We start from the raw sequence: 19,209 nt of genomic DNA, 5'->3' as shown, positions 1-19,209 counted from the left end.
TGTGGGGTTTTGTTTTGTTTTAAACGTACATGATGTCTGTTTTTCAGCAGAAGCTGTTGTATTTCACAAGTGTGTTTCACTATGTACATGCTATGCTTGGGTGTACACGTGCATCCCGTTACCTCCAAAACTGCAAGTGTTCTAAAAAAAATAATTAAAATTACAAATCAGATGTTTGTGTGGCACAAATACCCTCTGAAAAAGAGACTGAAAAACAAGTCTTGAACCTTGTGCAGAGCACTAAGTGGAAATCATCTGTGGTACGAGAAAAAATGTTTTAAGTTAGCCCTGCCCGCATTACAGGAGAAATCAGCCAAATGTACTGCACTCTGCTATTTGCTTCCATTTCAAAATCACTGTTTGCTCTGAAGACCCCATTTACTGCAGCTGCACACATCGCTTTTTCTCATGATCTTGACTTATCTTCTTATTGACCTAATGGAGAGAACTCGATATGTTCTCTAGAAGATGAGATTACAGACAGCACTGAACAAATGATCTCTCCCTCTCTTATCATGGCCTCAGGTACCTGGTGCCTCACTGGCCCAGTGACCTGCAAAAGCTGCTGCTCAGCGTCGTCTCCTTGCCTTAGGAAGTGGCAGCTCTCCGAAGTGTCCTTGATCTTGCTGAAGGATTACTAAGTAGCACTCCCTCGTTTCTACATTTATTTTTTATTTTTTTTTCTTTCTTTCTCCCTGAATCATTTTAAAGCAAGATATTCTCTAAAAGGATTTATAACTTACCATTAGAAATCCTCTTCATTGCTTTTTAGCCCTTTCGGATTTTGTCAGGATTACTATCGGGATTTTTATCACTAGGGAAATATGGCTTCAGACATTATATCTTAAAAAAATAAATCTGAAGTATAGACTGTCAATGAAACAGCAAACACATTTATATTCTTCTCCAGAGTAGCTTGCCTCGTAAACCAGAGGATTCTTTTGCAAAGTGTTTTAATTTTTTATGTGTCAGAATAAAGCAAATTTCTGGCTGAGGAAAACCATTTGTACAGATGACAGCTTGACCATCCTGGTTTACTGTTTTGCTAACAAATAGGTTTAAAATACTTTACCATGTTTTGCTACAGCTGCATGCTTACTCATCCCATATTTAAATATATTCTTAAGTCTAGCTCTGCTCAGCAATTCACTTGGGGATTACAAGCATGTACGTAAGTAAATCAAACAGCTTCTCAAGTGTTCTCCTGCATCAAGGCCCCTCTCCTTGTATGCAAAGGATGAATGAAGAAGGAATTAAGGACATTATTTCCTGCTACTCTGGACCCAAGAGACATTGTAGGGTAAAAGGCATTCAAGCTCTGCCCTAAATTTATCTGTGGGTGTACCAATCACACAATACTCAAGAGGCAAAAACTTGGGTAGGCTTAACTGCAAAAGTGAACTCTATATAGGACTTTACTGAATGGTGGCTTTTCTGCCCAGGCTTCTTGTCATGACTTCAACCAGTTACAGTCTTCCCACCTAGAGAAAGAATGAGCAGGAGGTTTTTACAGTCGCAGCCTCCTGCCTGGCCATTTTAAACTCCCTGAATGAGCCGTGGAGGCAACTCACCAGCAGTATTTATGCAGAGACCTGTTCATGACCTCTTTATGTCTCCATATTATACCTGGTACATGAATACTTGGGAAATGAGTCAAGCTAGGAAGGAAACAGACCTGAGGAAATGTTGCATCACATTAAAATAAATAAAGTAATAAATAAAAATAATTTTAAATTTCCATGTCAGAGCTGGGGCAGGCTCTTAACATAGGAGGTGACAACTCTTTCTGGAAGAGTTTTCCTGAGTCAGTTTTGTCAGAAAGGTTGGCTCCCATGATGGGTCTCCATGTTCCTTTTTTTTTTTTTTTTTTCCTGATCAATACAAAGCATTTATTGGTAAATAAATAATAAATCCAGCAGGCTGACTGACAATGAGTTAATTGGATAAAATGCATGACACTGAAGAGGTTAGTGGGTCACATAAATCTTTTACAGCCAATAACCCTGTTATTTCAAAAAAATTACTTAAATTTGTGTGTCTGGGGATATACTGTCAAGGCTTTCTTAATTTCACATCTAGTATAATTATTGAAATGGCCTTTAATATATTATCTCTTAGAAAATCTAAAATGCAACTAATAGGAATGAAATCTTGTGATTACATTTCAAACCACTGCCAGGATTACGCCTAGCAATGCTCCAATGCTTTGGTGGGGAGGGAGTTCTTTCTGAGATACTTTTTTGTTTGGTTTCAGAAAAACTTTCTGGACCACTTATCAATAAGTCTAGACACATTAACAACAAGCGCGAAATAGAAATTCCTGAAAACAATAGAAAATCCAAGTAATAATGAGCATGATCCATCCATATCCATGTGCCAAGGGCTTTGTCAATCTGTGATCATATGATGTCCATGAGCTGCATGCTCCTCTTCCATTTTTAGCAGTATTTAGGATGTTCTCCAACACATCTTCATCCACCTGAAGAGCATGAAAAGTTTTTGCAAAAAATAAAAATAAATAAATAAAAAATGCTCTCAATAAAATGCTATTAATTTTTAAACGGATGAGTACAATCCTCACAGCTGGTAGCTTTATGCTATTTACAGCAGGAATGATCTGTCTGTTTATATATTTATGATAGGCCAGGTAGTGGCTAATGCCTGGGGGCTGGAAGGGCAGCCTGCCTCACCAGGCACTGCCACACGGAGGTCCTTATGCATAGTCCTTCTCCCCCTGCCTCAAGCAGCCTGGGTCACCCTTGTCCCTCCATGAACTACATGTTCTGTTCCTGCACTACTGAATTATGTAAGTCAGAAATCATGCAATTGGTTTAAATGTGTGTGATCTTTAAAGAACAGCCTGTGTCAAGTAACTTTTATTTCCATCCTTGGCTTTGACCCTTCAGGCTTTAATCTGCTTTCATTTTCAAGTTCATCTTTGAACCCACAAAGGCTCTCTTGTCAAAGGCAAGATATTGTATCTAATCACTTGACTTCAAGAGCTGGGCTTTAAAATTAAAATACCAGATATTCAAGTTCATGGTAAGGGCAGGAAAAGTCCTCCTTCAAGCCTAAGTTAGCAGGACTTCTTTCTTCCCCTTCCATGCCATCTCTGAGCCCCTGGGGCAGCCCTGCAGCTGGTGCCAGCTCGCAGAGGCATGCCAGTGAGGGGTAGGTGCAGCGACACAAAATTCTCAAATTTCACCAATACCCAACCTGGCAGCTTGCCTCACACACGTGGTTTGTTTTAGCAGGGGAGCAAACAGTTTAATTGCTCTGATTCCAGGCCCTGACCTCAACTAACCTTAATTAATTAATTAGCTATCGGCACAAGTCATCAGGCCTGTAGGTGAGGAGAGGAAAAAGCTTCTATTTTAAGGCTTGCTGTAGGACCTTTTTGTTTGTCTTTGCCAGAGGAGGAGAGTGAGGAAAGTGTTTTCTATTGCTGTTAAAGCAAGATCTAGAGAGGCTCAGGTAAGTGTGATGTGAGCACAGCAGGGCATGACTTTGGACTCTCCTACAGCACCCATCATGCAGGAATTCATGTGGCTCCTTTCACCTCAGGGAGGCTGATGTCCATGCCCAAGCTCATCTGCTGATCAGCTGAATCTGTTTTTTAGAAACCAAATATACGTCGAGGCAAAACTTCTGTAGCTGGAATGAGCATTAGATGCTATCCCATGCACAGAGTTTCTCTTAAAAATTCTAACGCAAATTAAAACCACAGAAGCTTTAGCTTCAGTAGGGTTGGTGGTAGGCTGCCCAATACAGGTTGGGTGGTTACAGGTCAGTCTTACCCCCACGTAAAGGATTTTCAGTCCATATTAGTTTAATTCTCTAGATACTGAGGAGAAATAGGTTCATCCTGTGGGTAACTTAGAAAGGGGGGCTCAAATGGACAGAATACCCCTCTCTTGCTTAAAACAAGTCTCTGAGCTGCCCTGATGGGAGCAGACACCTCCATGAACATTTTAGGGGATGCCAAGAGGGAGTGGAAGCTGTTATAGCAATATCTTTTGTACAACTTTGGGTGGCTCTAGCTCAGGAGGACACAAGTTTGTTTGTTTGTAGCCTCAGGTTTGGGACATAAATGTTTTCTTTGGGAGGGGAAACAGGTCTCTCCTGAATAATTCTTTTTTTTTTCCTTAATTACTCAATAATAGGTGCCTGCCCTTCTGTACTGAGACCCTGGATAAAATGCCAACAGTGTGTTGTGTCTCCAAATCTCATTTTCAGGAGTAGTTTGAGGCTAAATTTTCAAGGTTATGAAAGCATCTTAAGATAGAGATAGCAATTTTCAAGGCCAGTAATTAAGCCAGGCATCCAATTCCCCAGGAGCACAACCTCTGTAGGCGTTTTTGTAAATGTATGTTTTGGCACCTAATGACCTTGGCATCTCTCTCAAGAGCAGGGGACTGAGGGAGTTTGGATGACTTCCTGTGGCTAAATTGCAGTGTAAGCTTTTGTTAAATAGGAAATGCAAAAACGGTCTTTTAGCATGTTTATTTGGTTAGCTGCTCGCTTATGATATAGCATAAAAAACAGGTCTTGTAAAAAGCTGAAGTGACAACTGAACCAGTCTTGTCCTTTTTTTTTTTGGAAGAAAAAAATGTTGTGTCCTGTTTTTCTTCTACTTCATTTAAAAATTCCTGTCTGAGGCCATGCTACCATCTTTATATGGCATCATTGAAATATATGCAGTTAAAGTAGTTTTATGTTATTAATTCCTTAGAAAGTCTGAAATGCAGCTAATAGATACGAGATCTTTTCTGCTTAGTCCTCCCAGCTGCACACCACTCTACTTGATTTGGCAGATCCCCAGCATGGTTAGGTGTCCTCTCTGCTTTCTGCCCTCAACATGTTTTCTGGATCAGAGCTTTTGACAAGTAGAGAGGGTGTAAGTGTCATGTTCAACAGCTCCACTTCATTAAGAAGAAGCTGAACCAGTGTAAATCAGCGTTATTGCACTGGCCACGATATATTTGTTTGTGGTATGTTTGTTTTGCTTCGTTGAAATTCTGATCTGTTTAAGAAGAAAAGATTGTTCTTAGATGAATGTTTTAATGTGTTAATTGAGGATTTTTTACATAAATGGTCTCTTTTTTTAATGAAATATTGCTTTTGTTTACAGATTTACGTATGTACATATTTATTTTATGCTCAATTAAATAATAGAAACTAGAACAACTTAATAGAATGATTTAAATAATAGAAAGTATCAAAATTTGTGCTGCTTCAGTTTCCATTACACTGAAGCCTGACACCCCTTCCCCCCTAGCACACACTCCTCTGTAGCCTGGCAGCAGCCTCCTGAATGAGCAAACCCTGTCCCCTCTCTGCCTTTCGGGGACAGTCAGGGCACCAGGAGCTTTCTGTCCCCTCTGGTTCAGCGCAGCGAGCTGGCTCAGTCCCAGCGAGAGCATGGCCGAGTCAGCAGGTGTTGAGAGCAGAGTTAATTCTGCTGCCTGGCCTCAGCTCAGGGATCAACGTGTTGGATATTATCTATGATATAGACTTGCCCTGAGGCTCGAGTCTTTAAATGTATTTAGGAACTTTAATATGCAAGTGATTCCTGATGGACTTGCCCAGGGTCACTGATGAGGGCTGGGAAGCAGCAAATGCTGTAACCCTTTCCAAAGATGTAGGGCATTTATGGGAATTGAAAAGCATGCTGGGCACTGCTAGAACTCTGGGAAAAGAAAAATACTTGATCTGGAAAAGTGAACAAGTAGTATTCACATAAAGCTGATAGGAGGATTGCCTAGTTTCTGCTCAGCATGTGCTATCCTCACCTCCTCCAACTTCTGATATTATAAACTTGTAGTTCATCACTTAGGAGTAAATGAAAGAGCACAAATTATTTACAGAAATTATATGATAAATAAATGTACATAACAAATATATTTGGTTAAATGAGAATCTGCTTGCAGATAATTCACAAAGAGGGAAAAATATGATTCTTTATTTATGACAAATCATTCACCACTGCAAAGTATTTTTGATACTTACAGAGCTGTGTCCAAACTTTTAAGATATTTCAAGGGACTGAGCCTCCCTACATTATGAGAGCATTGTATAGCATAGTCAGTGTTCGGATGTAAAAGTTTACAAAGAGATTGTTTAACATGAAAGTATAGCTCAAGGAAATCAGCCTGTAATCTACATTACTATTGGATTTTCCTTATGTACATTTCAGATCCCATTAGTGCTGCCTTGTGAATTTTAACTTGAACATAGAAACTAGGGAAAAGCGAGCAAAATGACAAAAATAATTGTTTTCTAGGACCTTATTTCAACAGACCCTTTCACAAACATCAGTTTTTGCAATAGGCTTTCATGGTGCCCAGATAAACAGCAGCAGTTCCTGGTACTCGAGTTCCCCTTGTGCTACTTGACAGCTATCTGTCAACCCCAGCTGAAATGTGCTACTTTGTCATAAGCATTTTATGAAAAATAAAAAATAAAAGTAACATAAAAAGGAGCCCACACACTCATTTTTAATTACTAGTTAAGACAACATAAGTAATGTAGCAGAAACAATAGTGAGTGGTATCAAAGCCTTGTACAGGCTTGTGAGCCCAGATTTCACCTTGTGTGAATTGGCGTGTAGTGAGGTTGGGGTGGTTTTTAGGCTTTAAATATATTGACCAAACTGTTTGTGACTTTTTATATTGTACTGAATACGGAGCTATGCTGATTTTTCCCAGCCAGAAAATCTAACCCCAGTACTTTGAAATTGCTTTTCTGACTTTGTACAAGTTTCAAAGGGAAAAAAAAAACAAAAACAAAAACAAACAAACAAACAAAAAAAAAAAAAAAACCACAACTATGATGAGAGGCCTAGCTTTGAAAATGTAGCAGGATTCCTTTCTTGTGGTAGCTAGGGAACAGGCTTGAAAGTTAAGTTCATCCATATATATATATATATACATATATATATGTGCATATGTATTTTTGAAGCTTTTAAATATACATTCACAAATACACATATATTTGCAGGTGTATTACATAAACAAAAATAATTTATTCTAAATCTTATACAATTATTAAATGAAGAACCAAAGTTTTCTTCCTTGCAAAAGATGCAATTTGGATAGCATGCCAAGCAAAACAGTAGTTTGTCTGCCAAGGTACTGGTGTTTTTGCCTCTTTAAGAAAGTTAAATATAACTGATTTCAGAAAATGTTGTTTAATGAAAATGCTTGCTTTCTTTCACACTGGTGCTGCTTATTTTTGTCAAACGCTGGCTGGTTTATTAAATATCACTAAATGATATTTACAAGTTTGCAATGTTCCCACGGACCAGGTGCAAAGATTCTCATGCATCTATCTATCTATAGGTTACATATATATATTCTTGATTATACATAGTCAAAAGGATAAATTAATGGCAAATTCCCACCTACCCATCATCAGGAATGTTACTGCATAAATATAATTTCATTTTATATCTTTTCAGTTTAATGTTCAGGGAAATGGATCAGACTTTACAGCCCAAAAGATTGAATATCAAGCAGTTGTCTGTGATGCTTACTAACTGGCATATCATTCTGGGCTGCCCAAGCTCATAGTACACGTGTAGGACTTCACTCCCTCCCCCCCCCTCCCCCCAAGGTTACTATACATTATGGGATGCGGTATTGTGGTCACTGCCACCTCAGAATACCTTAGAGCATATCACTAGACACTCTGTAATGTCCATGTCAAATTGTTCTGCTTAATTCCAAGGAGTTTTGGATGATCCAAGGAACATTGTGTTCTCTGGAGGTATCAGGTCCATCAGTGGAAAATCCTTAATTCTTGCATGGAAATGTAGTTCGTGTATCAAATGCTGAAGGTAAATTTATGACAGTGATTCTAATTCAAGCCACGTTTTTGAGTTCAGTCCATCTAAGCACAAAGAAAGACCATTTGATTGATAGAAAAAATGTGTGATCTACCTGTCTCTAGGGTGCCATCTTTTCCCGTTTGTCCCTTTGAGCTCTCAGTTCTGACACAATTGAAAACAAGGGGTCAGGTTAGTGCTCAAAATGGAATGATTTTATGCCACTTACTAATGCCTATTTCCTTGTAGGCCAGCCAGAAAGATGGAAGAGTTTGACATGCTTTTATGCCCCTTGAAATTGGGTATTGAAGACCTTATTAGCATGCACATATTTGTTCCATCTCTTTCTTCTGATGTACAGCTTACACATTCTAAAACTAGTCTGATGCAGGTTTCTCACACATTACTCATATGCTTATTTGGAAGATTTCTTACCTTTATTTTTGACATAAAACCTGATCAGTATCTTAGATTTAATTATGAGTAGACACAGTTTATTGATAGACAAGTGATACTGCCAGTGCTTGAACTTCCTGTTATTTTGACATATTGCTTGTAATTTGTGTTGGTGAGACCTAAAATTTTGCAAGATGGAATCATTTGATACAAACAGAAAACACTGAATTTTGAGATATCCAAGTGGAATGGAAATATATCTACAAACACTTTCCTGTATTTTTTTTCCATAATCATTTCAGGCGGGTGTTTGTGTTTCAGAAACTGCAATTTATTCTGCATAGCTCCTTTCATCCAGAAGAAATGGACTACAAGGTGTTTTATAGACTGTGGTAATTTAACTTACAGCGGTAATATAGGCACAACATGGCAAACAGACCTTCTAACTGGCAGAGCACTTAATTCACGCTGAACATTAAGCACCTCAGTAGTCTCATGATGAAATCCACTTTGAGACTGCTGACAAGCCGTTTTAATGTTAATCACATGCTTATGACTTTTGCCATATCAAGGACTTAATTTACCAACACTCGAACAGTATGTAGCAAAAGAGAGGAAAAAATAGAGAAGACTGTAAGAAACCATTTCCAAATAGCACTACACTTCAAAAGTTGCTGAAATTGTCACAGTCTCAGAAATGTTACTGACACTTGACTTATGCCAAGATATTTTTTTCTGCAAAACTAAAAAAAAAAAAAAAAAAAAAAAAAAAGCAGAAGAGGCAAGCAAGAGAAAAGCAAAAGCTTAACCCTTCCCTTCTGAAACTATTCAGTGCCATTTGGCTTTGTCAAGAGTGCTGATAAGAACAAGGTCTTGCTCACTCATCCCTTTATGGTAAGCAGTTGCTCTTGTGCCATCAGTGTGCAGAATCCAAATATTTCTGAACTCACTCCAAATAGTCACATCCCAGCTGTTTGAAAGGAAGTTCCCTAAAATACATTCTCATTTAATATAGGTGAGAAAATTTGTCCATCAGTAAGTCTGTAGAGCTGATGATCAAACTTTCACATTGGGTTTAAGGCTCTGGAGAACAAATGAAAGGAAATAAAGTGAATTGGTATCAGATTTGATACTTCTAGAATCACATAATTGAAAGATTTCAGGCAATGTGTGAGATTTGTTCAAGATCTGCTGTGAAATTTCTGATGGGCATTTTGTAGATTTTTCCAATCTAAACCAAGGATAAAAGATTGTACTTAATTACAGAGATATGAATTCAGTAGTTTTAAAGATACATAGATCAATCTGTTGGGGAAAAAACAAACAAACAAAAAAACATTTCTCTTATTGTTAATACAAGCACAATCTAAACAAAACATCACAGAAAATGAAAGACAGAAAAGGTGTGTGCTGACTATGCTGACAGCAATAAAACTTTTGCAGAACACATTGAAACTTCTGTCACTAGAACTGTTTTATTGCAGCTGGAAATAACAAAAACTGTGAAAACTAATCATTAGAGACAATAAAAACAGTGCTTTTTTCTTCACATAGGTAAATCACATTTTGAGAGGGAACAGATAAACTAATGCTACACAGCCAGCTGTAAATAAACCATCCATCCCAAGGATGAAATATATACTTTCTTCAGTCATAATCCTAAACCTCCATCAAAGATCTAATTTCCTTCCTTTAGCAAGGAGAAAATGCAAGACTTTATCAAACAGTAATCCTTTTAACAGAAATGCCAATTAAAACTACCTTTTTCTTTCTACTGTATAGGCTCTTACCATCTGTCTTGCAGCTCAGTACTGTAAATAAGAAGGAAAATAAGAGGATTCACAGTTTATTATAGCTTTAACTGTAGGAAACAAAATTTGAGCATTCCCTTGATGTCAACAAATATCTCTCTTGGCACCCAGTGAAAACATGATTGTACTCTTGCACTTCTGCTTGAATTAATGAGATTGAGTTTAGTGCTCGGGGTGCAGGGCTGGGAGCCAGGGGCTTGTAACCTATAATCCAGGGCTGGAGAGGCTTTTGTTCGCTGAGGGTGAACAAGCCTTTGAAATGCCTTTGGCAGACCACACAGCAACACCTAACCAGAGTGGCAGTCAGCATAGAGAATGCACTAGGAACACTGTGGAACAGGGGACTGCAAATTGCTGTGTGGCATAGAAGCTCACCATGGAGTTATTAACAGAGCTTTGCACCATCAATTAAAACTTGCTTGGGAACAAATCAGCAATTTCTGATGAGCTGTCTGAACACCGCAACATCGCATTTGGAAAAAGGATGTCTTTCCAGGGTATCAAAGATAGAAGCCTTCTGCACTTTTCTAGAGTTGCTGGTTGAGTCAGAGCAAGCTCCTGGATCACATTTTAAAGTAATATCTCTGCCTCTCTCTTCTTTCTTCATCGTGCATATCCCAACTGTTCAAAAACGGAATATATGACAACCAAGCTCATCTAAACTGAGACTGGTTTAAAAATGAAATGAGAGTCATTACCTCTCAAAGCTGTGAGATATTTTCAGAATAATGCCGTGATAATAACGCAACATTTTAAGATGCTCAAGCCCTCCATTCTTTCATATATACACCTGTTTTGTGTATTCCATAACCCCTTTTATTTTTTGAAAGTGATTCCTAAGTTTATTGCCATGTCCTCTGGAACTTAGGTCCTGACAAGCTTTTCCTCTTTTGGCAACAACCTGATCAGCTGGGCAAGAGGAATCTGTGTGCTGAAAAGCTGCAAGCCCCCAAATCTGGGTGAAACTGTTAATTGTTACTAAAAATGGCACATGAGAATGTAATGTGGGGTCCAGAGATTTGTTTTTCATCCTCTTTGTTAGTTCTGTCTCCCAGAAGTGTCCCCGCTGCCTGGCAGTGGCAAGCTGTAGTTTATGGTATGGTGTGGAAGCAGGTGTGGTGGGAAGGACTCAGTGGGTGGCCCATGCTTAGGCTGTGACATTTTTGTTGTTTTTGATAGGTTTATCCTGCAGACTTGCTGTGATATGAAGCATCTTATTTCAGCACAGAAAGTGTGCGTTGCAGCATGCACTAGACTGAATGCAACAAAAGAGATGTCCACCCCAATGCCTTTATTCTGGACATAATTATGTGCTTAGTGTTCTAAATCATAACAAAATTACGTTTTTTTTTTCTTTATTTTTCCCTTTTCTTTCTGCTTTATCTCTGCTGGTTTCATTGCTTCACAGATTATTAATTCTGCTTCAGATATTCCTTGTGTAGGCCTAACCATATGTTTCTACAAATTCCTTGTAAGCCAATACCTTCTCCTCTGGGACTGGAGTGGCAATGCCTTAATTCCCCTTTGCATTCAGGAAGTACACCGAAAGGCTTGCTGCCAGCCTACTTCTTATCCTTTTAATAACTCCTTTTAACTCTCCCATCTCCAGTTTGATAGCTTGTGTTTTATTGCAAAGTGAGCTTTCCTCTTAAAGATAATGACACCCTTTGGTTTCTAAGTACCTAATAAATTGGTCCCAAAGTGTCTTATGACTTTGACTTGTTGAAACATCCGCCCCATTCATTGTACAGCTTCTCTCTTGTAAAAAGATCTTTACCCACTTTGTGGCAGTGATGGAGTTTCCATGTTGCACTGGTGATCAAGTCGTTATTGATTAATAATCTGCACGTCTGTGATGTTGGGATGTGTTTGCTGCTGTGTGTACACATGCAGAGATCCAGTCAAGGTGTGTACTTAACAAAGACAGAAATGTTAGTAATGGAAAAGACATTATGTGCAACATAGAAATTACTGCTTTCTTTGTTGCATTTTCTTGTCTAAAAAATTCTAGGTAATAGGAGACGATTAAGATAAGCTATTCAACACAGGAGGAAATGTGTTGGAAGAAATTAGTCCTATTTATTACATCATACTTGCTTTTCCACTGCAGCAGGCCAAATCCTACTATAAGCCTGAGGAATATCATCTGTTTTTCAGACAAAACCAGTCAGATCCATATTGTGGTTTAATTTTGCTGCCTTGGAAACGTTATGGTGTATAAGGATCCATGTCATATGTGACCCCAGGTGGCAATAAACATTAGGATGTTCCTAAGCCAGAATTCATGAATATGTGTAACTAAAGGTACCAAAAACTTTCTTATATTTATCTCTGGAGAATACAGTGGACTTCAGCTCCTTTTCCAGTAATGTGTACTTCTTGGGAGCAGTAGTCATTTGTATAAAATGTAAGCCAGAATGGCCTCATGAGGAAATACCCTAGAGGGCATAAAAAGGATGTATGTCTTTCCTATGGAAAATTTAAGCCAACTCAGAAAAAGTCAAAAGAGCAGGTAGTGCCATCTAAATACTTGTATATGACACATGGGTTTTGATGCCGTAAGGTTTTCATATTACTCTGAGAAGAGGGTGCCGGTTCTGGTGAGGAATGCTACTATCATTTTGGCAAATATCACATCGATTGGCACTCTGCATAAATGGTAATTAATTAGAATAATTTACTATATAATGAGGAAAGTGGCTTTCTTGTGAACCTCTGCATAATGAATATAAGTAATACCACACTGAGGTTTTTGTCATTTTTCCCCAGTATCCCTTTCTGAATATTTTTTCTCTGAGTGATCCACTTGGTCTGTCATTCATGTGGCTTTTGAAATAAAACAATCCTCCTTATGCGAACACTCAGTGTAATTACTAAGGCCACTGCTTAAATAACTCTGCTGGAGTCACTCCATCTGTGAACTGCGTGAGCCTACGTCTAATAATTCACTACCCGTGTAAAAGAAAGGGAGATACATACAGGAAAATTGCAGATAACCCCAGGGCTTAGTCGTAGTGCTACGATAAAACAGAAGATTTTCTGAAGGTGACCTTGCGAATGTTCATTTCTTACTCTTGTCAACAGTGGACCATGATGACAAGGCAGGCAGAAAGTAGTAATGAGGCAGTTTGATTGATCAGTGAATGTCAAATTAATTCAGTGGGAAGCTTGCCAGAACAAAACACAAAACTGCATGGTGCAATAAATAGGAGAGTGGATTTGATACTTTGGTTAGAACAATGCTCTGAAAGCATTGAAAAGATGGCTCGGGCATGGAAAGGTAGAAAAAAAATATATTCCATAATGAATTACTTGTCATTCAAAACAAATTTGGTTTTACAACAGGAGATAAAAGCTATACGCAAATCTTGGCAGCTTTGCCAAAAGGAGAAGCAATACATTAGAAAAATGATAGTGGGACAGATGACGAATATTCATTTATCTTTAGGCAATCTGCAAATTCAGCCTCTTAGATTAAAATCAAAGGTACTAGTCTGAAGAATTCAGTAATTTAAAACATGAAAGAAAAAAGCCTGTTTTTCTACTTTATTTTATATGTACGAGCACGTATCTCTTTATGGAGCTTCTTCAGAATCAATCTTGAGAAGATTGGTCTATTAAACATATTTATTTGGATTTGATTGCAATCATTTATGAAATGTTTATGGTCTGCTGTATACACAGAGGGAAACCCTGGCCTACCGAGTCAGTGGCAAAGTCTGCCTGACTTCAGCAGGTGCTGGGTATCACTGCAGAACATACAAGGAAAAATTATTCCTCCCGAAACCAGGTTTTTATCTGATAATCAAATGTAGTGGTTATTTCTAAGCTTAGAAAGCCATTCATATAACTTCTGCCTCTAAATAGTATGTTGCTACTGTTGAAAAACTCTCTCCCTGCCAATGTGGCTGCACATCTAGAAAGGCTTCTTGCTCCTGAATGTGGTTGGTTTGGAGTAGCAGAGGTGGGGAAGAAGGGAAGTGGCAGTCTTGACGAAAGGACAGGGCAAGCTACAGGGGAGCAAGAGGTGGGAACACCTCTGACGTAGCCTTGTTGGCTGGATCAGCCCATACTGCTCTTCCAAATACTGCTTCATCTAGTTGCCCATGCTGTTGGCTGGAGCTGTCTTTGCAACCAAGGGTTTTTGTTTATTTGTTTTTGTTGTTGTTGTTTTAAGAAAAATAAAAAAAAAATGGCACAATAAATGTGAAGTCTACACCATAGAAATGTCACTACAGAAGTTTTATCAGCTACCAGCAGTCAGTAATTACAGAGCTGCATGTTGCTAAATGTTCTCTTTTTCATTAGGGGAGAAAAAAAAGAAAAGAAAAAAAAAAAAGAGTAGCATTGTCCTACATAGACTGCAAAGTTACTTATATCAACTTTGTGATGCGAACATACGGCATGAAGTGGGAATTTGCTAACTTCACACAGTATGGGCATTTATGCTGCAATTACAAGACCTAGTTTTATCAACATAGAAGATATCTAACCGGGTTTTGTTGTCAGTCTTCTAAGCATGTGCCATTCTGCTGGATGTAGAATTTTATTCCAGGTGTAGCACCGATGTTGAAAACACTGAGAGAGCTATGATAACTGGAGTTAGTTCAATTGCTTGTCTCCTGGGAATATTCATTCCATCACACATGTAAATTAATTTCCTTTGGTCATTGTGTTCCACTTGTGTTAATTTTCTATGAATATTTCTGCGAGATGGTTTTATCGATACAGATATCCATAGAATGACTACGTCTAAGTCAAGGAGTATTTGCAGGGGCTACTGTCTTAGGACCTGGGTCCTGTGGATTTCCCCCGAAGGCAGTGCTGGGCAAATCCGTGGTGCCAACACACATTCTAACCCAACACCACCACTGCTGCAAGCACGTCTCAGTTTCACGGCATGGATTAGGTGATGAGTAGAAATAAGACATGGGAAATTTGCCACCAACTTCAGTGGGAAACAGATCGAGCCCAAGGTATTGTCTTTTTATGCATTTATCTGCAATGATTAATTTTTCAGGGAATCAGGGACAGCCAGCTGCCACTAAGCTATCTGTTCCTAGGCTCCAACTGCTCAATAACTTCCCAGCTGGAGAAGCCTTTGTCCCTACCTCATCTCTTTTTTGGTCGTTCACATTATCACTTGATAAATATCTCATGACACAATGCTCTGTTTTACCCAGACCTGCACCTCAGAGACCTCCCTGCAGCTTCTGCCATCCCAGCCCCAGGAATGTAATGCATCAATAAAAAAATTGACGGCTTGATGTGACATGAAGAGAGACCTAAAATACTCTTGATACTGCACATTAGGTACATTTCAAACCTTCACAGGCTGTGGGGTTTAATGGCTTACTACAGTTCTATTGAAAAACTTTACTTTTTTTCAATCATGTAGAAATTTGTCATAAACAGAGGAACAATTAGATGCACAGCAGAGTCTCTTGATCCGTTCTGTATAGTTATATGATGCCTATTCTCAGCTCATTCTTTTCCTGCTCCTATAAGTGTATCAAAATACTTGTTTGGGCACTACCTATCATTGATGAAAAATCCTATTTATTTCCATGGAGATCAGCATGTCCTGTAGGTGCAGTGAAACACCTTATGGGGAACAAACTCCAATGTGAAAGTTGAGACACTCGGTTTGAATGCCCTGAGTTACAGAGCCTTCTTGCCCTAACACTGGAGTACAAAAGAGCTGAGCCTGGTCACTGCTGAGCAGAAATCACTCAGAGTTGCCATTTTTTTTTCCACTACAGGAAAGCTCCTGAGTTATGGAGGTGCCTCGGCAAAGCGCTTCAAATACGTATTCTCTGCAAAGGGCCACAATTTGAAAGTCATATGTGAAACTTCACAGTCCATCTTTCCTTCAGGAACAGACATTTGCACATTGAGAAATCTCATTTGATTTAATTTTGGTGCAGGAATGGTCTCTTGGTTCTAGTGTTACAGACTTCTTACAAGTGCAGGGAAAAGCACAATCACGCATTTCAAGGATTATCCCATTTCAAAGATTTCAGCTGAAAAAAGATCCTTTGGAGCTTCTGATTTTTTAACCTTCGAGGCAAGAAACCCATTGCTTTTCAAAGCGATTGTCTTGTTGGTCTAAGCTTGCTCCTCTTGAAGTCTGCCATTGACTTCAGTGGGGAGGATCTCAGGCCCACCCAAAGCCTTGAAAGTCTTTCTTGGAATATTAACAAAAGAAGTATTCTTTCTTGGAATATTAACAAGTAGCCTTTTTTTGCCACCATGTTAATGCTATTTAACTCTCCAGTTCATTTAAAATTATAGTCTCCCCTTATATTTTTTGTACTTGTAGAAAATCTGTACTTGATCTTCATTTCCTGGTAACATCTGCATGTCAATATGATAACATTTTGGTTTTCCAGCTGATGTATGTGGCTCTGTAATGAAGTACTTGAATGCATAGCCAGTGCTCTGAACTTTAGAGAGGTATCATAGGACTGGGATTAACATAAACGTAGCTTTAAAAGCCTCTATTATCTTTAAACAATTCACGCACACACACAAAAAAATCAAGTGTAAAGCATTCTATTAAAGATTATTTAGCAGGTTTGAATAGCTTTTCCAAAACAAACAAAAACAACAACTCCCATATCTAAACTTTGTCATATTTCTGTAAGCCTGTGCTGATGTTTATGACGTGATTTTTATTAATGGTAAAGGAAGGAAAATGATTTTGTGTTTTCCCAAAAGATATGTCAGGTTTTAATGTGGTGAGGAGGACAACCATCATTTTCTGGGATTTCTGCTGCTGTGACTCATTTACTTGTCCTAATCTTCTAGCAATTAGCTTAGACGAGCTCTCTTTCTGTCAGGTGGTGTTCCCAGAGCATCTGAGGGGAATCCTGGTGCTTCCCATTTGCATCAGCAGAAACGAGAGGTCCTGGGTCACATCTGAACACGGACTTTGGCATTGCACCCCACTGTGCAGTCAGCTCTGTGCTCCTCCATGACCCCGCTGCTAATTACAGTGTGCTCATGTCAGAGAGGTGGCATCTCAGAAGGGTCACCTCTGGGGAGAGAAATGTAAAATGTAGGGGAGGAAAGCACTACTTGGGCACCCTGACTTTCTAAATAGGTGCGTGGATATGAGAAGAGATTGCTGCAGTGAGGATTTTTCCTCCTTCCTAAAATCCTTTACCATGTTTAGCAGTACAATGCATTTTTTTTATGTGGAGAGAGGGGGAAGGGAGAGGAGCACTAAAGATAAGGATTATAATAAGGAAAGTGGCCAACTCTGGAGCCTGCCAGCATGACAAGATTGAGGTAGAAGTGCAGAGACTGATTTTTGATGTGGGATAATTTAACTTAAGACCATGACTATCACTCACAGCTTTACACACTGTAATGAATGCAGGCATGCGGCAAGAACAGTTTGGGAGCATCTGATACATGAAAGCATGAATATGATATTAGGCACTTTTAATTGCTTGATTTTTGGTGTCTCAGGCTCTTTTCTCATCATTTTCATTGTTGCTTTTCTTTCTTAAGAAGCTGCAAGCATTCTCCTTAGCTCTACAGGGTGCATTGGACTTGGAAATATTGAAACCAATTGAATTGTTTCTATACTTTATGTTAGTAAATGATATATTTTGTATGACAGCAGTTTTTGTGATGCATCTCCCTAATTAAGCTCCTTCAAGCACCCTTCCAAGTGCAGTGTACGTTGGCCCAGACTCAAGATCTGCTCGGTGCAGAGGAGGGGTACCAGGGAGTCAATTACAGGTCTCAGGCTCGCAAGCCCCATCTGCTCCAGCCTTGATTTCAATTAGAGCATCTGAAGGGGCGGCTCCAAGTTGCCCCTGGTTGTTCTGTGGCCTCAGAGACACTCAGCTAGCTAGGAACTGAGGAAATGGAGATTTTTACTTGTTATAATCATTGCGACTGGGAATGTCACAGGTAAATGTGTCCCCAGCTGGGGCCATACCCTGCCCAGATGTGCTCTGCTAATGGTTGGGTTGAAGGGAAAGAAAACATGGCCCTCTTAGTATATTCTGACTTTGCCATCATATGTCTTCTGCCAGCAATGTCTGTTACTCTCCGTCAGCTTTTAGGAGTGGATACTGTTCTCACCAGACCTCCATGCTTACACTAACGATGAATGGTATGAAAATTTAGTCACAATACCACAGAAGTTTCCTTGGGACATGGTTCTCAAAGAATTCTTTCATAAAAAGCAGGGAAGAAAAATGTGATAGCTTCACTGAATTCAAACTGAGAGCTTTGATGTGTTGATATTCTTGTTTTATTTCTGTCAAAACCATAAGTTCAGCTGTAACTATTTTTTGCCAAAAAAAAAAAATATTCGAGCTGCAGTGCTGGGGAGACAGATACCAATCTTGGGACTGGGAGAAGATGCGTTTATTGAACAAATGCTCACACAAATTATTCAGTTCTAAATATGGACAGTATCTGCCAAACCACATTAATGTAAAGCAAGAGGGAATCTATTGCCTTGCTTAAGCGGAATCAAGAGGTAGGGGGTGCCCTTTTGTAGCATATTCACTGACATTTGAGACCTTTAAACTCATCTACAAAGGATTCATGCCAAGAGTGGGGTTGTACTTGAGCAGCTCTGAGAATAAATTACAAAATTGTAAAATTACTAAAAGAATATCTTCCTACAGTATGAGTCAAGGACAAGCCTGAAGTTACAGAGAATTGAATCAGAATTTTCTTTAAATTATACTGCTGAGCTACTTAAGAAGTTCTACAGATGTGAGAAAAAAATAGCTCCTTGTGCTTGATATCTGCCATTTCTGAGATGGCTGGTGCATGCTTTTGTTGTGAGTGTTTATGTTTTTATGACTTGTGAGGGGATTCAGAACTTTGATCTGTTTGAACAAAATAAAATCATAGCAGGAATGCTCGAGGAAGGTGTAGGGAGGCCACCGGAGAGCTTTGCCAGCAGCGGTCTGCCAGTGACTGTCCCTGCTCTGCACAAAGAGCAGCTTTGCTGGCATGGAAACATTCAAACAAATGGCTCTTTCTGATCTCCAGAAGTCTTCTTTTGGATAGGGCTCCCAAGTGTCTTTCAGTAGATTTCCCCAACAGATTGAAGCGGAAACATCTAGGTGTCTCATGGAGTTTATTCTCTAAATACTGACAGATTATCTTTGCCAGAGACATGTTACACCCAAGCTTGAAAAA

The 19,209-nt window shown here is 39.1% G+C and overlaps 1 protein-coding gene across 7 annotated transcripts in view; it reads left to right on the top strand.

Annotated features, from left to right (window-relative positions):
- TAFA1 (TAFA chemokine like family member 1) overlaps positions 1–19,209 on the top strand; it is a 223,307-nt gene that overhangs the window by 100,357 nt on the left and 103,741 nt on the right. The gene's annotated exons all lie outside the window — the stretch shown is intronic.

Source organism: Anas acuta, chromosome 11, assembly GCF_963932015.1.
Source record: "Anas acuta chromosome 11, bAnaAcu1.1, whole genome shotgun sequence".
Classification (NCBI taxonomy): Eukaryota; Metazoa; Chordata; class Aves; order Anseriformes; family Anatidae; genus Anas; species Anas acuta.
The sequence above is the reverse complement of the archived record's forward strand: the minus strand, read 5'-3'. Positions and strand labels throughout refer to the sequence as shown.